General features: G+C 41.2%; 1 protein-coding gene and 1 long non-coding RNA gene across 2 annotated transcripts in view; one reads left to right on the top strand and one right to left on the bottom strand.

Annotated features, from left to right (window-relative positions):
• LOC110989765 (voltage-gated delayed rectifier potassium channel KCNH8-like) overlaps nt 1–27,093 on the top strand; it is an 81,486-nt gene that overhangs the window by 16,262 nt on the left and 38,131 nt on the right. The window lies entirely within an intron of this gene.
• LOC147799697 (uncharacterized) lies at nt 13,317–25,793 on the bottom strand. Its single transcript, XR_015424641.1, has 3 exons — nt 23,563–25,793; nt 20,172–20,361; nt 13,317–18,733 (listed from the first exon to the last, which is right to left on the bottom strand). It is a non-coding gene; the product is annotated as an uncharacterized LOC147799697 (long non-coding RNA).

The following is a 27,093-nucleotide window of genomic DNA, read 5'->3' as shown; positions in this document are numbered from 1 at the left end:
AGATCGTGTTTCATTTGCACACGGTCAGATAAAGAACAAACCATTACGCAAAGGAAACTAAACACCGAATGTCTAGTCCCTTATTGGCTTTAGCTTTAGCTTCCAAAAAAGGGTCCATGCAGCTTGGATAAATGCTACTTACATCGCTTATTTTCAATGGCCTATTTCACCATGACCACTTTCCTGCATCTTTCGTTCAAATACAGACCGAATAATGGTATTGCAATAGACAACCTCCATTAAACTGTAAACGTTTCCAAATTCGCGTAGATTCCAATGGTTCCCGTTATTTTAGTTAAGGAAAAGAAAAGGTTAAGACCGGATAACAGCTAGCCAAGATTTACTGTTCAAATACAACATCTGGTAAAAATGGAGCTGCCGTTTCATGTCCATTTGAGCCGTAAGCCCTTGATCCTAGAAAATGAAGAAAACAAGGTTATTATGTCCACGAATGCCATCATGCATACACCCACCAGCAATGTCTGATCCAACCAATTAGATTAAGTGGTGAACCGTGGTCATAAAGTCCTTCCCTAACTCATCCAATTCCTTTCCGTTTGAAGCCTCCTTATCGGCAACCTTGGCCTCTTAAGCGGAGAACGCACACTTACGAGATTTCTTTGTGGGTTGCGCAAGGGGAAGACGAGAGACGAATCACGACAAATCCTGGATTCCCGTAGTTACTTGGTCTGTCCTCGCGTGTTCACTGGTCCGTCAACCCGGTAACGCCATAGTCTTCAACAATGCGTATTGGTAAACTATCTGACCACATTTAAAAATCAAACCTCTGCGAATTTCGGATCTAAGTATTTGCCAATCGTCCATCGTAGGTTGAACGATGTAGATGAATTCCGATATACATGTAACAGGGTTCCCTCAAGATGCCAAAAATCGATCCGACTCAGAGAACTACGTTTCACTTGGTTTGCACTTCTTGTTTGAACATGGACGTCGACAGTGAGGGCTTGCGTTGACGAATTAGTAAATCATTCAAATCCAAGGAATTATTCAACTCGGCAGGAGACACTAAAGTGATGAAACGGTCTCTTGATTGCGTTCAATCTTAAATAGGCTGCCTTGACCGTGAATAAAATTCAATCTCGCATTTTAATTGGCCTGTTTCCAAATCGATTTTTCTTACATTCGATCTAAATTGGTATAAGGCGGACGTCAAAACAGTAAACTAAACTGTAATAAACTTCGTCGAGTATTCTGCTGAGGGGAAATAAAGGGCTTAATGATACAGTACTTTAAACCACCTCCTTCCTCAAAAGCCCCTATTGAGCACCTTAATATCAGGGAGATGAGTCGCTGTAGCAAACTTCAATTTGGAGGATATAAAATTTTCTTTTCTTCAGAAAGTCAAACGCCAGCCAAAACGTCGCCCAATATTATTGTAACTACTAAGCTCCTTAGTTTTTTGTCTTTCTATTTCGTTTATAGCAATGCCGTGTAAGGCTTTGAAACTGATTCTGCGGATATGATACCTAGACCTAAGTTACTTAGGGTTCGACTTCTGATATCAATTAGATTCCCCATTACACATAGAAACAGTGTCCTTCTAGCTCCTTTCCTGTCAAACAGTGTAGAAGGCACAGATTATCCGAGAACTCACTTCAGTTATTTGCACTTCGTACATTATGTCCTCAGCCAAGCACTTCAATTCCCACAGCAAACACGGAGAACTCAGAAAATGGCGCCAAATTAAAACAGGCATTTCGGGCGGGACTTGTGTGAGTCACGAAGTGATGAATAGCGCTTATATCAGAGACTGTACATAGGGAATGTGATTAATTTCTTTTCAGTTAATTGAAATGTTCTCGAAATATACTCTGCTCTCCAGTTATGGACATAACAGTTATGCGATACACAGCTATGCCTTTTATGTCCATATTCCCATGTAATTCTTTGAGACCCCCAAAACATCAAAATTATCAAACTCTCAAAGGGTGTGCTACTGTTATTTTACCCAATGTTGATCAGACTAGACATTGTGGAAAAAAGGACATCAAAGCATCCTCTTAGGATCTGAGCGTGCCAAGAGCGACTTCCTAGCCCAACCGCCATATCAAAGAATTACTCGGGCCGTGTACAAAGGATAATCCGGACTCTACAGGAAGAAGCTATCTACAGGATCTCCACACGCACGCTTTAGCTGTCATGTATGCCCTTCAGACTTAAAGGGAAGAAACGAAATAAGTAGTGACTGTTTTATGTGCAAAACATGCACTGAAGAATTCAGTATCATTGCCACCCCATCCGACTACCCAGACTATTTATGAACGAGGCTTTTCGTCAAAATGCCAACATTCGGAACGTGGAAGTATATTGTGATCCAGGAGCCAATACGTGAGGCTTGAGTCGATGACGCGTTGAATAAGTGAGCGTTATTCCCTTGAAGACACCAAACTTCCAGGCTACAAATTTTGGCACTAAATTAAACAACCTTTCAAAACTGATTTTTTTTTCTAACAGGACAAAGATCACCCTCTTGAATTCGAACCATGAACGTCCTCAAAACTGTTCGTCAGTCTTTTCCCTTGCCCACTTAACCACGCAGGTCAACAGGACCGAATTTCCCTCTTTCATTCTTTTGTGCCAAACCCCCACATAATAATGCTGAACATATAACGTGATTCAGGTGCCTATAGTGTAATGTATCGCCGGCACACTTCGTAGTGTGGCATTTCGCTTTAATAGACACGTTAATTAATACGGTGAGTAGTCAGATCGGGGGTCATTGCCTAAAAAAAGAAAACCTGAGTGTTATTAATATTAGAGGAGAATAACATACATTCCACTCTTCGTTGAAGCAGCCTTTAAATGAATGCTAATTTCGATTGGAAAACACATAGGCTTAACGGCCTATGACTGAGAGCCACAACCCTGTGTACCCTTTTGAGATGTGTCGCTACACAAAACAGATCCCTGTCATGAAAGACGCACATAATAAGGAGTTGACGAACTTCAAGCTCAATGGCATGGAAAGCATAATGTTCATCGGTGTGCATACTGCGTATGCAAATTGTACGCGACCCGAGTGACAGAAAAGTGAGGCCGTTTATCCCAAACGACACCGAAGCTGTTGATTAGTATACAGCTGTCAGCTGATTTTATGTCACGACAGGTAGACGCCTGCTGTTTGCTCCCAATCTAGCGGTCAAGATGTAGACATCCTGAATAACTAAGTGTTGAATAAGTAAATGAGATGCACTCAGTGTGTCAGGGGCAAAATAGATTAATAAAATGTGCCCTCTATGCTGCATAATGTACGTAAAAGAAGCTTTAAGTGGGAGCAAAGTGAAAATGCGTGACACTGTCATCAACCAGGGAGGATCCAATCAAACTACCGCATACCATCCTTCATTCCGACTTAGTGGTGTTAATTAAGATTACTGATTTAGTTTACTAATTCAATCTACGATGTGAACATTATGTGCATCCACGACGTGGCTTGCTAACCAAGGCAATGTGCCATGGTTTATAAGGTCCATGTATCGAAGTTTCCTTCAACCATCTTTAATTTTGATTCCTTGCAGTGCCCTATCTTGGAGCGCTCTATGGTCGGTGGTTTTGCGATTGCCTTGCATATTCATGACAAAAGAGCCATGTTGTCTTCGACGTCTCGCAGTTACAGCTGCACGGCACAAGAAGGTTCTATAGGAACGTCAGTTTTCGCTGTTTTTATATGTTTCTTTGTCACTGACCCACACGCCAATTACGGTAAATAAGAAAACTTTATGCACAAATTGATTAAAAGAAATACACTGCCAGTTATTAAATGATACAAAAATGGGGCCTCAAGTGATATCCTATCGACATCACCTCTCAGATACGAACACTGCATGCAGTTCAAAAAGATAACCAAGAATTGGTCTTTAGTGATTTTGTTCGTATATACGTTCAGACACATTTTGCACGAAATATATACTTCAGTGTAAGATCCAGACCAACAAAATCTATAGTATAGCCTACTGGTATTGACCGTTTTGAAGTTGGGGAATCAACGAGGGAATATTGATGAAAACACGCAGCCTTCTATCAGAACTTGTTTACGGATGAGTATGGATTTATTCCAAGGGACCATTAATTCATTTTGTTTGTGTGTGATTTCAATACGTTTGGCTTTCAAGGTGTACAGATAACAGAAAGCACAGATTTTCAGTTATTAATTTCTTTAATTCCGCGCCAGACATTACAAAACATAAATAATTGCTACCACGTTAATAGTATATGCTTGTATTTAAAGAAATTCAAGTTCATGAAAAAGACTGCACTGGCTGTCACAATTTTCTTCACATGCTGATTCAAATAACTATTGTACTGTGCGCCACTACCATTGAACATTAAAATGAAAAGGCTGTATAAATGCACGCTCGGGAAGATACAGACAACCGTTCATAATGTCCGATTATGGAACAGCGTCATCAGATGATCAATTAAGCAAAGTACGGGAACAAAAGCACAACAGCGTTGCATTCGTTCTCTCCACTGCCCAGCTACATAGGCAAGTTCTTGACTCGCGTCCATATGAAGAACAATTATCGTTGCCGCAGTGTAGGTATTTTCCTCTTATTTTAACACGAAACAGGTGGCCATGCATGCGCGACATATATTTAAATATTACTGCCGTAAAATTCATTCGTGTTGTTCATGCAGTCTTATACAGGAGTGCGGTGTTTAGTTTTTCCATATGCTTGCTATTCAGCTGTGACCGCCATTGCTGAATAACGTCATAGCTGAACTAATATGGAAGCCCGGTGATGACATGCACTTACCCGTATCGTGATGGAAATGGCGGCAAACATGACGCCTGTAATGCGACAAAGCAAAACCGATTTGACAGCTGTGGTGTCGATTCCAGAGGGATCAGGGTAATAAATTCAAGACTATTTTTTTCTTTCCCAAGCTATGTGCTATTATAAGTAACATCTAAAGGATATAACTTATAAAATATCATTAGCAAACCGTCCCTGTCAACAATATACATGGTTTAGGATTTCATATTTTTCCAGGTTTCGTATATATACAGACTAATGGTGTGTTTATGTCTTTCATATAATTCAGAATGTTTTATAATAAATGGTCTGCCATTACTATAGCAAGCTGTTGGCAAGAGCCTTAATAATAGAGATGGGATAATATGGGGGCAAATATTGAGATCAAACAGCGACATGAATGTTCCTATGGAGTGTTTCATCAATATTACACAGTCTCGTAAGCAAGGTAAAGTCATGTTGCCTCTATAGTGTGAGCTCCGAGCGGGACCAAGAAAGGACGCTGTTTTCCTGGCAACGGAGGCTCCTTTGGTAGTAACTGCGTATCGCTGGTTCACGAACGACTATGAAACGCAAGTCTTGCAGTCGCATCGCTTCCAACTAAATGAACACTCCCAACCAACATGCATGACTCTTTTCAGCTGGTGAGGGGGTGCTTCTGCTCAGGGCAGGTAATCCCTGCGTGTTACTACATGTTAAAAAGGAAACAACGCTTAGAGAACGAAAGCAGGAGGAGAGCCCTTTTCTGTGTATTTTTCATCTCGATCGTTTGTAAGTGGTTAACAATCAGCAGCAGCAGCAGGAAATTAAAGTGGCTCCATGTTGTGATGCTTCGTGATCACAGATAGATGCTTATTCCACGCAGAATTTTTTGTAATGGTAATTTTAAATGGCATTCGCACATGCTCTATAAGGCCTTCAACACCCACGGTTTCTCCAAAAGCTCGGACGAATTCCCCATCGTACAACTGGGCCGACTCGCCCTGGGCCCACTTTTCCGGCATTTCCGTCGCGCTCCAAGCCAAAATGAAGTGAATTTAAGGCCGAGGCTTCACAAGCTCCGTAACCACGTACACCTTGCTTGTCTCCTTAGCCCTTGCATCCGTCTGGACTGAACTCACCTGCAAGGAGGTTCGTGTCAGGGGCAGGTGAATCGCAACAAGAAAACAAGAATCTCTGTCTACGAGGCCGATGCGTCTGTTCGTTTGGCTGGATTTTTTTTTAAATTAGTATCGTTGCGCGTATTTTTTGAACTTATATAACTTAGGCCTATATATACATTGACTTAGTAATTTCGAGTGTTACAGTGTTCAATATTTCACTTCCAATGCTGTTTATAGACATTTTGATATTTTTGTTTCCTAAATGCACTATCGTGTAAACATAAAATGCGAAGGGTGAGAAAAATCTTCACTATGGCGAATCAGAACGGTCTCTCAAACCTTCGATCTATGTACACTAATGAACAATAATGTGCACTAACGAGGAAGAGACGTATTTCTTTGGACCTCTTCTAAAAAGAAATGGAGAGTGAACACGAGACTGCTTGTCCTCAGCGGGGTATGACAGAGGACTATAATATTCAAATTACCAACATGGCTCAGCCGCCTTTTTTATCTGAAATGTGTCAGGCGTGCTTTCGCATTCAGATGAGTGTCTTGGTAGCCCTGCCTGCCCATTGTATGGTGTGTGCATGGAATGCCTACTTCTCCATTAAAGGATGGGTCTTGGCTATCTTGCCAACGTGGGGGCGAATCCTGGCTTCTCAGACTCGAGAGAGATAAAGTTCGTACAACGTGGAACAAATTCCACACGTCATATGGTTAACAAGCTGCTTGGTTTTTATTACGGGCACTCCACGTGCATTATGCGTAGTAGGTTCGCGTTCACGTTTTTGCATAACTTCAAATTATTTAAACTAAATATATTCATTCAGAAAGAGAATCGTTGATAAGCTAATGTTAAAATACTTGGAGTGACAACTAACTAACATTTCAGAAAGATATCTTTTTACTAGCAAAGGGTCATCTGTGTTGGACTTAGTAATAAGGGTGTCTGAACAACGGATGAAGCCATCTTATACTTATCATGACATCCCACGGATGATGTCGGTTCTCTGGTCGCCTCTGGTTTTCCAAACAAAGTCGGTATAAATTGTTATTGACGAGCCAGCGAGAGGCAGCACAATGCCCCAAGAGGACCAGGTGGTCGGAAAACCGTGGCTCTGTCAATTTGTTTGGGTTAGACGAGCACCGGTATTAACATTTTAGTTGTGAACTCTGAAATCAACGTACCGTTCAGCCACAACGGCAGAGCATACAGATGCCAACATTTGCATGTTGTATTTATAATCCCCTTCCTCATAATATCTACCATTCCCTGTCTAATTTGTAGTTTTAAAAATCGCCCCAAAGGCTTTATTCACGTTGTCGGCCACCTTGAGTCAAAAGCAAGGCAATCCCTGCAATAAGTTTCTCAAAATTTAATTTGTGTGGGTATTTATTTGATGAAATAGGAACAAGTTTTCTTCATTAGCAATCTTGTACTCCGATGGGTAGTTTCAAATTATGGATGAAAAGTCATGCTACCATTATTATTCAAATTGAACTTATTTTCCAGAGTGGAGATATACCCGTAGTTATGGCCATGGGCCTCTAAATTCTATCTTTGGGAAAGTCAAAACTAATGATTGTGAACACATGGAAAGAAACCAAATAGACAAATAGACTGGTGTACAAAAACCCAGGTCCAATCTAGTTTCCTTAAGACTGAAGAATGAAGCCAAAAGCAACATTTGTATCTTAGTCTCCATCGCTAAGTTAAACAAACTATCCACAGTTAGGCCACCAGACTTCTAAAATCGTATCACGATGTACATATCAGTCTTTTCCAAGAGCCAAACATTCATCACTTATCTCCATTCTCAGTTGCAACATGTAAAAGGCAACCCTCCTTTAAAATGGGAAAAGATACCTCAAATGTAACTGTTGAAATAAAAAGGGTCTTACAGGCTAAAAGAGGGAGTAAAGTTGGGTGATTTTGCCTTTCACGAACGAATTGGCACATTACATGTAGTACACGTGTCTGCATTTATACCTTATTAAAGGGTTAATTTGCTTACGCTAGTTACCGACCTCATTATTCTAGGTAATTGCACGTAAACAAAAAAGGCTTTTGAAAAATGGACAGTGGAAATAATAAGTAGATCAATGAGCTTTATTTCTACTTTCATTTTTTTGCAAACCTTCTTTTTGTTTGTGACATACGATTAATAATGATATAGGGAAGCGTGACAAAATTCCACTTGCTCGTGGAACTGTGCAAAACCAATTAATGTTGTGTTCATTTCACATTTTTAATTGGAAACTTAATGTTCCCAGCATGAACTCCCTAATCGACTGAAACACAAAACAGTACCGGTAGGTAGTCTGCGACTTACACTCGCTGACCTAGTCCGTAATGTGCTTGTGTTAAAGCACCAACATTGAATTTCACCACCTGAAACCTTGATAACAGACAGTATAAGCTTCGTTAGGCTTAACGGTACAGCTGTTCCGTGAATGTAAAAAAACATTTTGTGTCCACCTAAATTTAGTACTGTGCTGCATACATGCGTCCTCGGGCTGATGTATGAATCAGTATTGAATATCAGGTTGAAATTGTAAAAAAAAAAAAAAAAGACAGAGATGTCTGCACTCGTCAGGTTGCCGTGTCCCTAGGGTCAAGCGAATCGCTCTGCCAAGCTAATGCACCGGCATATCAGGGTTTTGGGGGGCAAATTTGCAAGCAGGCAGCGATCCCATGAGTTCGGCTTTTCAACAGTGTCACCGGGTAGGCGATATCCAGTTTCAAATTACGATCAATGTGATGAATTCATTCTTTCCAGAAAAATCATCATTTGCCAGTGTCCGGTTACACGGCAGTTTCTGGATGACTGTTTAAACTACACAATAGAAAATTTTGCCAATCATAATGAAATTACGTCGATAATGAATTAGCATTATTATCATTAGCAATGCCAAAGACTCTTTGTATTCAGCAGGGGAAACTTAGCATATTCCACAATGATTCAATAGTTTGATTATCAGAGACATCTGAGGATGTTTGGAGCAAAGGTTTCAGCTCTCTTATCTGGCCAAGAATTGAATGCAATTGGTACTACGATTCCGACCCTAGTAATGTATAAATATTCTTCGCCATATTTTAAATTGATTTTCAACTTAAATGCATTTTGATGTTTATTTCATTTGTTAAAAACCTTATAACTTGCCTGTGCGATTATGTTTTCATAGATACACATTTTTCCCACCTTTCTACCCTTCTTAAATACCCAGCACTAATTGGCATCGCTTTTGCGTAACCTTACAGAACACATTTTAAACGTTTGAAATGTCACATTTTTGACAAATGAGGGCGCTACCTCTGTGATATGTTTTAGGAAGACACTCTCCATTTGCGCACTTTTCTGTTTCAGTAGTGAAACAAACATTGTCACTGTTTTCACAAGAGACAATCGGCCAAAAATTGTGACTTTTCCCGAACTTCTGCTTGTGTTTGGCAAAAACAACCAAGCTATCTGATGCCTACAACTTTGAGCAATCATTTTGACCAAAGCTATTGACATCAGTCGAATGACGATGATTTCCATGGGGCAAAGCTTAACTAAAACCGCATTGTTCGCTTTCACGAAGAGATAACATTGACTTCCACAGATATTACATTGAGCAATGAAGGGCCAAACTCATTCTTATGTTTTCGCGAAGAAACAAAGTTGACTCTGGAACGATACACAAAATGCAACAGTTATGCACCTTGGCAAAAGCCACATGTGCTACAGATACCGTAGGCCCCCTATTTATGGTCTTTGAGTTTCACTAAAGAACAAAGTTGAAGCGACTGAATTTTCCTTATTTATACTGAAATTAAGAATTGGACCGTAGCATGTTTAACATCTCATGATAGGTTAAGATATGTGTTTGCACAAAGTACTGAATAAATTCAGTTCTTGAGGTTAATCTCTACAAATCCTCTGTTTTCAAAAAATGATCACTTCAAATGTAGTTTTTTCGAAAGTTAAATTTTACATTGCATGCAGAGTTTTCAGGGTGAAAACGCTGACGAATTTGTTCATTGAAATATACTCCCTGGCCTTCTGTTGCGTATATGTGACACCACAGTTTTTACTCATAACTTCGCAAACTCACATAAAATATGAAATTAAAAGCATAGAAATAAAGAAGGGAACCAACATGCCCGGAAATTTCAAACTGAAACATTTAACCTAAATTAACTGGGTTACAAGGGTTCATTCTAGAGAAATGCGTTTATAAAAATTACACCGTATGTAGTCTTTCAATTGAAACATAAATATACTTCATTTGAACAATCTTAGTAGCAATGTTTTTCATTCAAATGGAGATGATCTAAACGTTATTGTAATTTCGCCTATGAGACAACTGCTCACTGGACTCTCGGACCTGTCAGAATATTGATTGCAAATGACGTACAGCTATCACTCAAAATGGAAACAAGAGGTAGACATCAGGAAAATATGGCATTATAGTGTGAATTAACTTCCCAATATCTGTTGTATACGTCATTTCAACACGGACACTTGTACAGGAAAATAGCCGACTCGGAATGGCGCCATTTGGCATAACGAACAAAGTTCCTTTTCCCAAGTGAAGTGCTTTAAATACACAATCTTATCTGAGTCCACAGACACCGATTCATGCCGTGCTTTTCTCGTCTTATTTCATCGACGGTTTCATTCCGAAGTCTAGGGAACGCAACTGATCCGGAACGCGTTCCACGACGGCTGGTTAAGAATGATTGATCAGAAAAACTGTGTAAAAAAAAATCAAAACTTCGCCTGCTCTTTGCGAACACGACTGAAAATCGAGGTCTGCCGAGCAATAAAGCAAAGGGTGAAAAAACGTGCCTACAGTGCCTCTGTCTTAGCTTGAGAAATTCTGATAGCATGGCTGCTGTTTATTGCTTTGTGATGTTGTTGTATCACAAACTGGTACCAGCACAAAATAATTTTCGTTACATAATAAGCACCTGTTTGATTGCTGTCCTTCAAGACATATACATGAAACAGCCGCTTCTTTTGGCTTTCTGACGTCAACTCATTTCTTGTTTGCTGAGCATAACCTTGAGAACGATATAGCTACATGGGACGAGGATTACTGTGTCAAAAATGGCGGAAATACATGCATGTAGCGGTAACTTGTAGTAGAGTCATAAACTTTTCCCCACTGGAATTATACACGCTCATGAGCTCAATGTAATTCAGTCATTTTAAGTCAAGGTATACCACAAACCGGTATCCGTGCAGATAAGAGACAAACACCATTCTCTCTCTCTCCACGTTTTAGATAATGCCTCATGGTTCACATGCTTTCAATTCTCTGTCGTATAGTAGGCAAATGTATGGTGGTAGCATTTTACCGATTCACATTAATGGGCTAAGACCAAGACAGTTTGATGAACGGTAATTCAAGCAAAGCTCGTCTTCCTCTCTGAAGCTCATATTGCATGCCTAGTGTATTAAATAATCCATGGTTAAGAACATGTTATTGCACATTTTTATTGGCCCTAAGCCATTAAAAAATACACTCATGAAGCAGTACCTAGGCACGGCAAAATGCGAACTGTAATACAGTTTTTATCAGCACATGTATTTTTGATTTCAGCATTGACAGAAAATGGTTATCTCAAATACCATCGGCCAATCTTAACCAAGGGAGGAGGGATAATCTGAAGAAATTTAGTGAATCCCTGCTTACATCAAATGGCTATGCCTCTTTGCAAAATATCTATGCCTCAAAAGGTCATCAGCAAAATTCGATGAATTTTATTTTAGTTTTAAGAGACAGTAGATAGGTTTTTGTGTCTATTTGGGAAAAGAGTTTGGCTTCGGAAGTAACCCGGCCGTTAAACTCATGGTGCACCCTTATGGTGCACCCTTTTTATACCGAGCTCTACGTACAGGCGTGTTCTTGAGTTCATTACCACCCTTAAAGGGCGTTTGGATGGGCTAATTGCGTCAGGATGCACGACGTAATTTCTTGAGACTACATCTCTATCTCATTGAATAGAATGTGTTTCAACAATGAAACGGCTTAACTCTCCGTGCACGGAAAACGCACGCACTGAGTGAACGGGCACCGGTTCAAGCAGCAGGCTGGCCACAATGGTTTGCACCATTTTTGAAAAGGATTAACGACAAGCAGTCCATCTTCAGAATCACAGTCACCAAGTTTGGGCGGAGTTGGGATGGTTTATGAGTCATGAAATGTGGAACCAGTAAATGCACTATCGGGTGTTAGTCACTGGTGTGAATCGATGCTTGGTGTTGCTCAGTGTAAGACTAATCTCCGCAGGATGAGGCACTGAACGGATGTCGATAGGAGTTTTCCATTGACAGGAGAGAAGAGTAGATAGAATCAATGAATTATTGCCCACAGTCTGAGCCATGAAGAGGCTAGGCAGATTACAACGGCGACAACATTGACGCTGTTGGTGGACAGGAGGGCTCAACTCGTCGCCAAGAGGGGCATCTTATTACTGAGCTATTGCCTTATGCATTTCGAGACAGCGTAGCGACAAAATATCGTCGTCATTAGGAGCAGGCTTAGGCGATAAAACATCGAAGATTTTTTGAGTAGTATCGCGTGTAACGTGACTATCCCTTCAAGATAATTCATCAGCGTTGGTGTCTCTGTCTTTGTGATAGGTGGGCGTTCCGCATGCACCGTATTCGCATGCTCCCTGCAGGAAGGCGGGAGGGGATCCTGCGCTGCTTTACCAAGCCCCCATGCTATGCCAGACACAGTAATGGGAGTCTGCTAGCAATCCATTTTCTTCTCTAATTACCTCGAAACTGACACACTCAGGAATAGACCGGACTTTACACCGCGAGGGTATCTGGCACTGAGATAGCCATCACCAATCTAGATGAAGAAAGAGTACAGTATCCTTTTACTTGCCCGTCACGACGCCTTGTTGAAGTAATGTGTGCTGAGGAGTGTGTACGTATTGAACTGCACAGACATGCTCTGGCCCTGATGAACATATGTACTTTGTTGTTGCATTTGCTACAAAAGGTTCTGTAGATGAGAATACTGTATCTCCCTCAAAAACAGTACTTTTGTATGAAGAGGCATTTTGTAACCAGTTGAAAAATTAGTCAACAATAAATCTATCAAGTTCAGCTTTTATTTGGTATTATTTGCTCTTAGATTTTGAGTATTTTATTGCAATTTTATGAACGTTTTCTCCTGTGAGATAAGTCTCACTGGAGAAAACATCTTTAGAGAAGGCTACCAGCTGCCACCAAGAACTAGGCCTATAGAGAGTCTCCTTCAGGTAGGGTCTAATTTTCTTACATGGCGTTTAAAGTGATCCTTCATCAGTAACTAAAATATAAAAAACATTTTTACACCCTATCCGTGAAGTTAAAAAATGCAACACCCTTTTTTATTGGCTGGACCACATTAGGAAGAAAAAGAAGAAAGCAGGCACTTGCTTGCTTCGCTTATGTCAAAAGGTATAACGCGCTTCTGTGTGATGTGCATGGAGCTACAAGCACAAGGGTGCAGAGACGCAGAATGTAACAGTTACTGAATTTAAGAACAACATCAGAGCTACTAAAAGGTAATTAATGAAAAATTGGGACCCTCAAATTGATCATTAATGCAAGAGTAATGTAGAGTAAAGCAACCGTGACTGTGGTACCAAGAAAATCAGATTTATTATCTCTCTGATGTCTTCAGAGGCTACTTTTGTAATTTAACCCTAAAAGACCTGCCCCCTCGACTTTATCATAGATATCGCCGCAAAGCGTTTTTTCACGCGCCAAGCCTTCAGGAGTTTTTAGCAGCATCTTGCTGCTAAAAATTTTGACGCCATTTTTTTTTAATTGTAGATAAGGTTTTCGCACAGCGCGAATGCTCCCAAACCAGTTCAATCAAAAATATATTTATATATATATATTTTTTCATGGACTTGCTCGATGCAAGCGGGCCAACACGCACGAAGCCATGACCTTCAGATGACCGCAGCAACAAAACATTTGACTCCAAATGAAAGTCTTTGCATGCATGCCAAATTATTAAAAAAAAATCTGGAATGGGACAGCTGAGTTCTCCTGGCGCTGTTGGACGCTCCAAAAATCCCAGCTCTTGTATGATTAATCTGGACAGGACGAAAAGTCTATTTTTCAACGGAAAAACGCAATCCTGGTACACACGTCTGCATGGTGCCGCGGCTATGTACGGAAGCTATTCATGCTGCATACAGCAACAACGCCAACGAGTCTGGAGTCTGCTCATCGTTTTCACCGTTTCTATAGGAAAAACAAATTGGTTTGAAAAGAAAACCCACCTTGGACAAATACACAGGTCTGCGATGCTTGTGGCGCATTATTACACATTATTTACATAAACTCCTGCTCCTTTCTTTCCTTTTTTTTTCTTCTGTTGAAGTCTCATCTACAAACGCAATACCGGTCCCATGTGAGATATCAAGATTTCTATACACTAATTTACACGGTCCTGCTGTTATTCAGGTATAGTAGGCTAATACCTTTTGTGGACAATTTTTTTTAAAACATTAATTAAAAATGGATTGTTTGGTAAAGAATTAATCCCACGACTGCGATGCTTCTTTGTCGTGTGTAATGCATCAAATGCCATACAAACCAATACAGGGGTCCGTACACGACTCCAGGCATATTACATTATTCTCATGAACGAGCCGTGCGATAGGGAGAGTTGCAGTCATTTCCCATTCGTTCTCATCAGACGGCAATAATGTTGCGATTAAATGTTTTTCTTATGGTCGTGAGACGTTCCTGAAATTATCTGGCAAGCGCAGACGGAGACAGTTTTCTGCCGGGGCTTGGCCTGCTCCCCCCCCCCCAAACCGTCGTTTATCATCACATCTTGATGAACAGAGTGGGAAGCTCTATCACTTAGCATCAGGCCTGAAACGACGCTAAGGCATCTCCCCACAAAGTGCTGACATTTCAAAGGCGAACACCGTCAAGTCAAAACAGCAATTTCAGGTGAAACTGCCAAGCTAACGCATATCGTCTCGAGGCTCGCAGGGCCTAAGCACGCATATGCATGAGGCCAACACTTTTTACTGATGGCTCAGATCGCAGTACAGGCAAGTCTGCGTCGAATCGTCGGTGGTTGAACAGGGTTTCATGCTGGGACAAAAAAACCAAGGTCGAATGCATGCGTGGGTGTTCAACCTACTTCAAGATGGCCACTGCCAAAAAAAAATACTCCCAATTTCACAATCACACCTATGGCATGTACGCCGCAGACAGATATAGAGAATAAATTGCAGCGACAGAAGAAAAATCATTCCTGTAACATAAAGCACAAATGAACCCCCAATGCCTCGTTGCAAAACAGGAATTTGTGAATTGGTGTATATAAGCACTGGAGATCACTTTAATACTGAGCCTCGCGCGGTTGTTTGTGTGATTCTCCATTTTTGTGGGTTATCGCTGTGGTGGATCGGACCTTACACGCTAATGAGATTGGGTGAAGCAGCTGGAATGAACTAAACGTGACTAAACCTTTATCCCCTGAATTCTGTGATGAAGTTTACAGTCTTTTTACTGTGACAGTACCGACACTGTTGACTTTTTTGTCTGAACCGATGGGGTCTCCTTTCAACTGTATAAGAAAATTCAACTTTCTGTACTTCATGTGTGTGAATCGCTATTAACGGGTAAACGGTGCGATGTCTCATTATATTATGTTATGCGATATTATGCAGACAGTTGTTCTTCGCTTTTTCAAACCAATGCAACGAATCAATTAGATGCAACAGCTAGCTCAACCTCACTGGCGTTGCTATGGCTTAACTCAACGGATGTGAACCGCTTAACAAACGATAAACGAAGCTTCAGTTATTAAACAAGTTGGAGTATACAAACATAACCCATTCAGTTAGAAAATGAACTTATAAAGACAACTCTTTCATTGTCAGTCAACATTAGAAGCCCGAAATAAAAGCCAAAACTTACAGAAAAGGAAAATGCAACAAAACACATAGGGGGACATAATTAATTTTTATGTATAAGCTGGTGTACTTCAATTGTCATTTAATTTTAAGAGTGTTATTAGACTGCAGTGGGTTACATTCAGTCGTATGAACAAGAACTAATTAGAATATGTGAATTGATGTACCGGTAATGTTTCACAAATCTCGTTCAAGCAGCCCTTCCCCTCTATTAAACCTGAGCAAATATTATTAGAATTGCATTGAAAAGATTCCAACAGAATGGATGTTCGATTAAAACAAATTCTCATCTAGAGAAACCAGGGAATGACTCAACTGTCGTGCTGCGTTATTAGCTATGGCAAGCAGAGGCCATATTTGCAGTATTCATTTCGGGTAAAGGGCCCTTTTGCAGCGTGCAGAGAGGATTAGTATTCGAGTGCTATGAGTAAACAAAACCAAGTATACACACGCTAAGCACTCGGTCAATTTAGTGATGAATCCATTAAAATTCATGCATAATTCACCCGTGGGCATTCACTGTAAAGTGCAGCTTCATGTTCAGTATGAGTTGTTTTCTTGACGAGTTGAATTTTAATCACGAGAAAGACATTTTTATTTAAATGCAAGAGTGCTACAGATTCGCAGTATCTAGTGTGTTACGTAACAACTATTGTCATGTCATTTACAATATTGCTTGATTGTAACCTTCCACTGGCATTGCTCTTCAAAGCTGCAACCAATGTTTACTACTGTCTGTCAATGTGGGCCTTACTTTCTTAAAGCCAAAATAACGGGGGGTTTGTTTATTTATTTATTTATTTGGTTGGTTGGTTGTTTGTTTGTTTGTTGTTTTTGTTTTTTGTTTTTGCTGTTCTGTGCTGTGTTCCATTTGGTTCCGTTCCGTTCTGTTCTGTTTGGGGATTTTTGGCCCTGATACTTATGTTTATTGAAAAGAATCTTCGTCTTATCTGAGCATGTTCCGAGGGGAATGAACTGTCCTTTTCACTCTAACAGCTTTTCCAATTCAGAAATATGACTCTGTCTCTAAAAGTCACAAAACTTAAGACTTTCCCCGGAGGACCAGAAGTTTGCTCCTGTTTCACTGAGCTCCCCCGAGTGGATGAAAACTTACCTATTTAATTTGATGTATAACGAGGAAGTGTAGAAAAATGACAGGAAGTGATAAGAAATATGCGTGACGCGTGTCACCTAGAGGTGTCAAGTTATCAGCATTCAACGCTCGGTACGTGTCGAAAACAAGCGGCAATGTGTTGCACTGCGCATCCATGCATTAGGCTCTTGTCTTTTTCTGATCGACGGTGGCCGAGGTTCAACATTCTTGCAGGTGCAAAGAAAAATGTTTGTTTCTTTTAATGAGGAAGTCATAATAGGCGCAGTCAAATCCAATCAGTAAAGCAAACGGTCAGTGATGCATGGGGGTAAGCCGGTGTAATGGACAAAATCCCTGGAGAATCACACTCCATCTATCTGTCTATTCCGAAGTCAACTGAAGCAAAGACGGCTCCTCCAAGCATGACGCAAATACACGAAGGAAATCCCGCTGACGAGTGAAGAGAAATGGCAATGTTGGAACGGGTATCGTTGCGGCTACTTCCCAAGTCACTCAACACCATGCTTAATATTTCAATTCCAAAGTTCGGTGGTAGGTGTATTGGTGTAGTTTGGTCGTATTTAGCACTTCCTATTTGCTAAAACATTTCTTAAATAATTCTGTTACCGTAGTTATATAGATATATGTATATATATACTGACTTGATCCGACATCGAGTAGGGTCTACCTTGTACCTCCACATTTCTAAGGCCGTCAATTGTTTTGCTATTAGTGTCTCTGGCTCATAAAGATTGTGTAGATGGCAAACCCATTTTAGACGTCAAACTAATCAACAATCAAAAATCAAGGGACAAAGGGGCCAACAAAAGTGGCTGTCGATCCCTGTCCCATCTGGGACCCAATGGAAATCCATGCTCTATGAAGGCACAAGCCTCACCAGTTTCGCTGATGCAGCCCTATCTGGAACGCTCTGCTCATTATAGGTCTGTTGGTTTGTTTGTTTGTTTTTTTACGACGGTTAAATATTAGGCTTTGTTTTCTGTTAACAAGGTTAGGAACTGGGGAGTTGGGTTGGCGAAGTAGTTCTTTTCTGGCCTTTCACCTCTGCGGCCCAGGTTCAATTCTTGGCTCGGTCTACATGTGGATTCGGTTTTCAGTCCCTACCTGATTCCGTGGGTTGTACCCAGAAATTTCCTTTCTAGGTTTTCCTCGCACCTCTAAACTGTAACTACTTCTTATTGTCGCCTCTCTACATGTAAGTGAAATCGAGTCGTTTGTTGGCCGCCCAAGGTGCCTTCGTATGCCATTGGCTCGACCACGCTTAATGCCTTCATTGTACAGCGCAGTTGAACATGTCTGTGTGAAATTTGCACTTTAATGAATGAATATAGCGCTTTACCAATGAATAAACTATGGTTATTATTACATTATAGGAGCTGCAAAATGGACAAGAGACGCGTTATAAGCGCAATGGTAAATTATGGAATTTCTCATGGCGAATGTACCATCGTACTATATCTCAATCTGTGTTACAGATATAATTGTCATGACAGCTACAGCGCCGACTATCGTTGCTTGTAATAAACAACCTGTGAGTCACTGCACTTCCAGCTGGGGAGTACGTCAGCTGCACACTGTCCAAATCAGCATGCTATGAGCTCTCGCAGAACCTCGGCCATCTGGTGAAGCCCGCCGAGACCTTTTCCCCTTATATCGAGACAAGGGCATTGAAGACGTTGCTGTCACGCCGCTAAGGTCGTGCAACCGACACGTTGCAATTGTTTGATTTGCGTCTTTGATAAACAGGAACACGCGTCGAAATTTGAGTCAGATGTCGGGACGAACTAAGAGGAATCTGCAAGAAATAACAACAAGCTGCTCACAAGCCTGTCACCTTGTTAATTTTACCATGGATATCCCCAATCAAATGCAAACTGTTTCCTCAATGAGGCCACTTCATTAGAATATACTGCAGTGATGGGAACCATTTCTGGAGAAGAGAAACTCATTAGTTGATCAGAACCAATGACGCTCGACTCCGGGTGTACGAACGAGATTCCAGACACGAACCCATTATTATACACATACAAGATGAATTGGAACATCCAACTGTAGCCCATTGATGAAAAGGAAAGTTCGTTAAAGGTGAAATGGCTTTCTGGACCGTCATGGGTCTGGAAAAGTCTGGTCATGGTACGCTCTGCACTTGCTCTTTGATCTTTGCTTATTAAGCTTCTCAGTAAAACTTTGGTGGAGATAAGCTTTAAGGGGGAGGAATGTAAATATGTGATTGTATAATTTATTTTGTTTATGGCAGTTTTTGTAATTTCACGGGCTGTGCTTTTTGTTATCTACCTATATCTCGGTAATCTAGTGGGCTGTATTCGAGGTTATGAGCCTGGCTGTCAGAAGATGCATCACAGAATTGAATCTGAGATGATCATGGTCGAGCGGCAGTGTTTCTAAGACTTTGTGAAGACCACCCTCATTTCGCTGGTATCCAGGCGGACATTACGTCTTTAATTCGCCTCCAAACGAATATGCAGACTTTATCTTGGGGGCAAGGTTGACTGTTACCATTTGGATCCCGGTTAGGAGGAAAACCCAGTAGTCCCAACTCTTATTAAAAAATCCTCCCTCCCTCCCTCCCCGGATCACATCTTTTTAGCTTCTTCTTAGCCAAGGGTGACAGGCCACTCGTGCTTAAGTCAACACCAACCGGCCTCCTCTCGCACCTCTCGCCGCCCACTTAGAAAGCAATTTAATTAGAATTCTACCTCATCCCCAAACCCAGACTCGGGCAAAATTTGTCTGTGGAAAATGATATCTAATCTGAAGGAGACGACCGGAATGATGCTAATATGATTGAGGCTGTCTCATTTACGCGCGGCCAAGACTAACAGTGTGTGTTCCGGTAACCCACAGGGTTTTTCGGCGGCGACCAAAGGCCGGCACGGCACTCCTCTTTTTGCAACAGAATCCAGTGTTTACTTGCCTTCTTGGCCTCAAGCTGCGCGTGTCACATTACGTCATTTTATGATGGAAAAGTTCTTCCACAATATTTGCAAACTTTGGAGAAAAAAGTTACAAAACGTATAGTGGTGTTCATTTACTTAAATGTTATCAGCGAGGGAAGGACATGGTTGTTTGTAACCAATACAAACTGCAAAATTAATTATGTCAGATTTAAATAAACTTCTGTACGTGGTATTACAGGCATGACACATAGGTGTGCATTCTAGTACAACTGATTTGTAACAAAAACCGCCAGTAAAGACTAAAAAACGTCTCACCTTTTCTTATCCAGGAAAGAGCTGGCAATAGTGATAAGCAGAGAACGCGTTTCCGTTGAGGCCTGTCCCGCACCGCACGCGTATCGTTCTTTACCGCGAAGAACTTTGGCAGAAAGATCCACGGTTCTCACGAGTACCTTTCCAACATTTACCCCGGGATATCAAAGCGAACTAACCGGGGACATTGATCCTGCCAAGAAAAATTCAACTGTAAAGCGTCAAATTCACTCGGAGAAGAATTTTGAATAGGCACAAGCAGCACTCTTGGAGTAATGGACTATTTTCGCTTAGCGATGCCCTAGTCCCTGGGGATGAACGTACTTTCGCGGAAACGGTAAACTAATTTCCAAACATTGAATGCTCAGCAGCCAACCGGGTCGTGTGCAGGCACGACCCTTTTTTTGAGTTGTTTGCCTCAAGCCCACTTATCCCTTCAAGAAAAACAACCAGTTCACCTGCGAGACTACAGCCAGTTTCAGATGATTTCCAATGAGTGGTTTGGACTAGTTTGAGTTTCATTCCACACTCTCCTTTCCACGTACACCTTCTCACGTCACTTAGCCTGCAGCTGTTTCTCCTGAAACTTGTGCCAACGTTTAATTTACCCACAAAAAGCAATTATTCTTTATATTCCTGATGCTCGGGGATGTGATTAGAAATTTCCAAGTAGACTGAATACGTGCACTCCACTCGCACATTCACTGATACTAAACCAAATTAAAGACCCAATGCCATGAAGGTGCTCAAAAGTAAACACTGCTCTGCAGACGTTTGTTCTTAAGCAGCTTGACTTATGAAACTGGCTCACATTACCGGCCTATCCCATGATACCAATGGGCATGATTGAATGCATAGTATTATGTACATAAATGGGAACACAGATTTCTCCTCATTCAAGCGTTTCCTTTAGAATATACATTTACTGAAGAGGTGCTTACTTCAAACAGCTAGGGCACAGCCCCAAATTTACGTAACGCCACGATTAACCACGAGGACCCCTGCTAACTAGAGAAATCTTGTCACTGTCAGATTGAGGTGAAAAGGAATACAATAAATGATGAGTATTTCCCTGCTTTTTGTTGGCTTATTGAGTTTATAAGTAACCGAATATGGAACACACAATTCATAGATATTGGATCGTCAATACAACTGACTCCACAGAGCCTGTAGGGTGACGTGAACACCCTTGTTCCAATATAATTTACTCTGGCAAAAAGTGCTCATTATGGATCGCGAGTGATGACAACATAATTGCTGACATCAGGCTGGGTACTGTTCCGAAGATAACAAATGAGACGGTTGGTTAACTCAATGTCTAGATGTGCAGCAGGAACATCAGTATTAAACTCTCGCGCATCCCCCCCCACGTGAATTAGACTTGCACACCAGTCGGCTAATGAAACATATGCGGTATCATTGAGAGCCATCAGGCCGTTTCAAACTTCGCAGGTATTCTCCATCAGCGCTCGGTTATCCCTTCCATTGTGACTTAATATACAATCAATGCCTCTTTTATCAAATCCTACCATTCACTGCACGATTAATACGGGAGATAAGCTGTCTAACACACGCAAGTACGCAGTTCGACACATGCAAAATACATGTACTTCGATCATCGTGTTTGAAGGTTCACAGAACTTCAACACGCAGCTGAACTAATCATCATTGTGCAACGTTTTTAATATTCAATAAATGAGAGAGAGATGCGTGACAGCCAAGTCTTCAACCTCAAGTCTTGATTGTGATTAGGCCTATAAATGTTTGCATGTGTCGCACACAGGCTGTCACAATTTCACGTCCGTGACTGTTATATCCAAAGAAACAAATTTTGTCCACGTCTTCGGCAGTGATTTGCAATGTATTAATGAATACTTGGCATTGTGTATGTCATGTACTTCAATCTGTTATTAAACAGAATCGATATTTCCTTGTAATGCTCATAACTCAATGTACACACAAAAGTGTTTTTTTTATTAATCTACAAATTTGGCACAATTTGGTATAAGTTACTCATCAAAATTTACAAAACGTGCGCGTGTGCCACATACGCCTACATGATCTAAATGGCGATTCAGCATGATAATGCATGACATACCAGAATTAAATATTATTTGCTCCTTGAACACGTCAATATTCAGCACTGACAAAGTATAAGCTGAAAATTCCGAGCGACCGTCGAGAGCTTTCATACTTCTTTGAAGCGCCGAGGTGGAGGCTCCAGATGCATGATGTCATGAGGACCGAGTTGTGTAATAGCATTGTGTAATGGCATTGATCTTTTACGCATGCCGGGTCTAGACGATCACGTGCAATCGATATGTAACAAAACAACCATTTTGTCCACGGAAAAAAATGAATCCACTTGACTCGACATTGGAATGGGTTAAAATGCACTGCTTAAAATACACTTTAGGCGTGGAACTATGAGAAATTTTGCAAAATGTACATGTAAAAATCGGTGACTACACTCGTTCCTGAAAGTCAAGCTGCTTTAGTTCAATTTGTTTATTTGCTCCCATAAATAGAAACCTTTCCACAAATAACGTTACGTAAGCCGCTAATTTACTCTAAATGACTAATTGAGCATCAGTGCAATACCTGACTGCGTGCAAAATTTGCATTTTTCAAGACATGCGCTTACAATTTGAATGACATTGAAATACATTTCTGCAGATTGTTCCTTGGTTCAGGATGATGACATCCATAACGTGGCAGGTTTTTTTTAAAAATGTGTTGTGAAATTCAGTCCCTCAATGTAATTCAGTAGCAAATTTCGGCCTTCTTCCCAGGCTTAATTATTCTAGAGATTTATGGCGATTACACTCTTTGTGACGTGTCACCATTTTAAACCGTCTATTTGTGAAAAATATGTTCCAAACTCGAGTTTTTATTACAGTATGTGGCCGCTGTGTTTCCGGTTATTGATTTACGTGTGCGTGCACAGACACATCATGTTAGTTTCAATCCCATTTTTTTAATTAAAAGGAACATTGCCGATGAGCGGCATGTCATGATAACTAAATACATTTTGTATCCGAACACCTGCTTTTATTTTCGTGTGCAGGCACGCGTGTTAGCTCGTGGATGGTTTGCATTTTGCGAAGAACATATCGTTAAAATAATGTGGTGATTATGTAATCCATTCACAAAAAGTCATGAGGTCTCGCCCAGCTCCCCTTGATGTTGCAGTTTTGGGAAGGACTCCTTTCCATCATTGAGGAATAAAACATCCACTCATTATAATGAAAGCTACCAAAGGACTGTTTTTTTACAATCAAGGTTACTCGATTTAAAATTGATAAACAAGACTAGTACCCCACCGGTCAACTGGCATACCTGGGAGCCGGGACCTATTTTTAATCGTATCTTTCCCCCAACATTGATGACTTACCTTAATCATGTTTTGGTTGTTCCCATAAGAAGCTTCGTAATCCGGTTTAATTATGCCTGTCGTTATAGGCCGCGTCTATTTTCGTCGAGTGATGACGTCAATGGCTGCTGGCCATGTGGTTGGTGGGGGGGGTGTCTCGTTGGCAACGCCGTCCCACCGAGGACACGAGGCTGTCTGCCCTTCGGGATACCTTAAGAGAGAGAGAGAAAGAGGGTAGACAACAACGATTGTGGTTGTAACAAGACACTGAACGTGGCAGGACAACAATAATAATTACCGTACAAAGTAACAATCGGATACCGCACTGACATTAGAATAATCAGTGCCCTCGAGCTTTCAGGATACCGTGTGACATTTTAAGGGGATAATTGCGGTTGTCTTTCATGTAAGTCTAGTCTTAGTCATCTAGGAAGTCTACAGGGTGTATGAGCAGTAGCTGCGCCCGTCACGTTCGTGTACTTTAGAGAACAAAAAGCATCCTTTCTGAGATAACTGAAATTCATCCGCAAATATCAGCTTCTCTTCCGTTTCTCAATTGACAGTCCGACACAAATTTTGCAGACCAACAAAGGAGCGACTGCATTGAGATCATTTCTTAGTGTCTGAATGTTTGGTACAGAATATGATTGAGTCTGCTGAAATCGATCGTCAGCTTGTTCAAACGCCCATAACGTCGAAGCAGTGTCCATAGATAGCCAAAGCATTGGCTATTTATGCTGCTAACCCTGGCACTTTATTGTTCGCATCCTCATGCTTAATTAAACAAATATGTCTGTTTTACATTTTCCCTTTGCCACGGGAACTAATTTTCAGGTGGGCTGAAAACAGCTACTGTGTCTAGTTGCAAAAAGACATTTTCTTGCGGTTCGTCCCCCCACCCAATTTTTTTTTGCGACTACTAAAATAATGTAAATTAATTTCTACGCAGCACGATCACGCTCTTAATGACTAAGTAACGGTGAGGGGGCTTTCTGGGTAGGACTCTCCAATGCCTCGATCAGAAAATGACTGACGCGTGTATAAGATGCTTGCGGTTGTTTACTGTGGGTTCAAAAAATGCACGATGCCACGTCAAAGGTGTTGTCAACGTCACCAATAGATTGCACGGTCCCTCGAATCCATTATTAATCCAAGACTTAGGCCTATGTCAAATTAAATGGACGACACACATCTGCCGTTACAAACATGCAGCCATGTGCAGTGAACTGTTGCGGCTACCATAAATTATCGTGAGTACAGGGCGTATCACGTCAGGACACCGAATCATTTGGGAATTTCGCCAATTCTGTTTTTTGTTTAGGTTTCACATCCGTTCTCGATTAACATGACAATGTAGAACCTTAAGCAGGTGTTAGTTTGCTGTCCGAGACCTGCACAGTATACTTTTGCCAAACTATATGCCATGCAATTTGTTGGAGAAGTTGGCTCAAATTGAGTTGAAATTTGTTTGCTTGTTTTTCTTTTGAAAAAGGGTCCAAAGCAAAACGTAGTTTGGTTTAAAATCGAGAAGGAATTAAGACGTTGCAGAGGAAAAGCGTAAAGAAAGATCCAGTGTGTAATTATCCAGTTCCAAACTATTGCGTGGACAACTAACAATTGCATCAAACCTATTTCAGCTGCCGCCACTTGGAGTTTCAAAAAATAAGCATAATTTATGACTCGGGAGGATGTGATTCCTAAGCAACAAGAAAACGCGCTGCTCGTTTAAGCAGCGATACATGTAACAGCGATCCCTGACGAACGACAGAATGTTTAAAATGGAAATGTAACGCTGACGTCACATCAGCGTGACATATATTTCTAGCATTGCAAATGATATGAACTTAATAAATCTGTGGGCACAGCCTGTTTCCCACTTCCCAAGGGAAAGCTTTTTTTTCTTTTTTTGGCGGGGTAGGATCGAATTCTATATCCCCTAACTTCACGTATAGAGAGAACATGACAGACGCATATTAAAATCGGCGCATAATTCAATCATTTATAACCCTACCCGAGAACGTGCTGTATCCGTCAGTGCCGGCTCTTTATCAATTTACCGTCTGACTCCAGAGCAAACAAGGCAGCGGGTTTCTTCCGTCGTCGCTTTTTATTCTCCCTGGGGAAATTAGGACCCTCGCAAACCGGTCAAAAACAGCCCCCAAATGCTGGCCATGTACTCCCCACCCCCTCCTCTCCTCCCCCCGCCCACACACCCGCCAGTTTGTGTAGGCACATGAATGTGTACAGTTGGAAGTCAGAGTAGAAGGGGGGTGATGAGCTTGAGCAATCAAATGTCACGGGTCTCCTGAGTAGAGAAGAAAAACACACAAAAAGGCGACAGGCACGGCAGGTTGTTGGATAATGAAAGCACTCGACTAAACTAGGACAACTGTTGGAGACGTGATGGAGACCGAATTTGGGCTTTGAGTGAAAAGGCACTACATTCAACACCCTTTGCATAAGATGAGTTTGAAGAGCCTCGGGCTTGGATTGTTACGGAGTGGGATAAAATTATCTTTGTGTTCAAAACATTTCAACGCTTTTTATTAGCCCGATTGTTCATGCGTTGTTGCTATAGTGGTAAAGGCTTATTAATTTCTTAGTAATGAAATCGATTTTCTTAGTTGCGTGAAGCAGTTTGTTAGAATTAGAAATCGGTTCCCGAATTCGAAACTATTCTGGTAGATTACTGGATTGCCTTTGGAAAATGCAAGCGGATTTGGGTCCAACACGTTAATTGCAAAATTGGGTGAAAGACTAGCATTTCATGTGTTGAGGATTGTTCTCCAATATCGAAAACTACGGAACGCTGTACCTGTTTTATATCCTGTTTTATGCTCAGCAGAATGGACGTGTTTTTTTCTCCTGCAAGGCTTAACCTTCGGAGTCTAACGAGTCCATTCTAAAGTCACGTATAAGAACTATTGCGGGAAAAAAGAGTGGACTAATCCTTTTTTTCATCTGCACGAACTTTTACTTGAACACTTCCGGTACAGTGTTAGTGTTGGCAGAACTGTTTGTGAATTACGATTCATATTTTCGTATTTGATAAAAAGAAGGGCATGGTTATGATTGTAGCGTCGTGGTCAGTCCAACAAGATTCTGTTAAAATAGTCCTCACCTTGGCTGTTATCGACAAAGCCCTACAAAAACAATTAGCAGCTGATTAATTTAAATCATCAGATTGATTCGAAGAATACTGGTGTGATATTTTGGCATTTTCTGGCAAGCCCTTTGATGACCCCGCTGCATATACCTTCAAAATCTACTAGATGTGTCTGTCTCAGGAATCAACATCCCGAAAGTTGCGTCCCCCGTGAAATGAAGAAATATAATATCACTACGGCTTTCATCTTCAGTGATGAAGTTTCCCCTGTAAGTGTCATAAAACCACAGTAACATGTTTAGCTTGTTTTCCTAGGCCTTAGTATTAACCAATGGGTCCCAGAGGCAACGCGGCTTCCGACTGAAAACAGACGGGGCGCGCGGGGGAGAGCGGTAAAGTAGATCTGCGAGTGGGATCTGTTCGATTCTGAGCTCTACCGCGCGCGA

The sequence above is a fragment of the Acanthaster planci genome, linkage group LG03 (genome assembly GCF_054643075.1).
Source record: "Acanthaster planci isolate LZ-2023a linkage group LG03, COTS_SCS, whole genome shotgun sequence".
In the NCBI taxonomy this organism is placed as follows: domain Eukaryota; kingdom Metazoa; phylum Echinodermata; class Asteroidea; order Valvatida; family Acanthasteridae; genus Acanthaster; species Acanthaster planci.
Note: the sequence above shows the minus strand (reverse complement) of the source record. Positions and strands in the feature narration are given on the sequence as shown.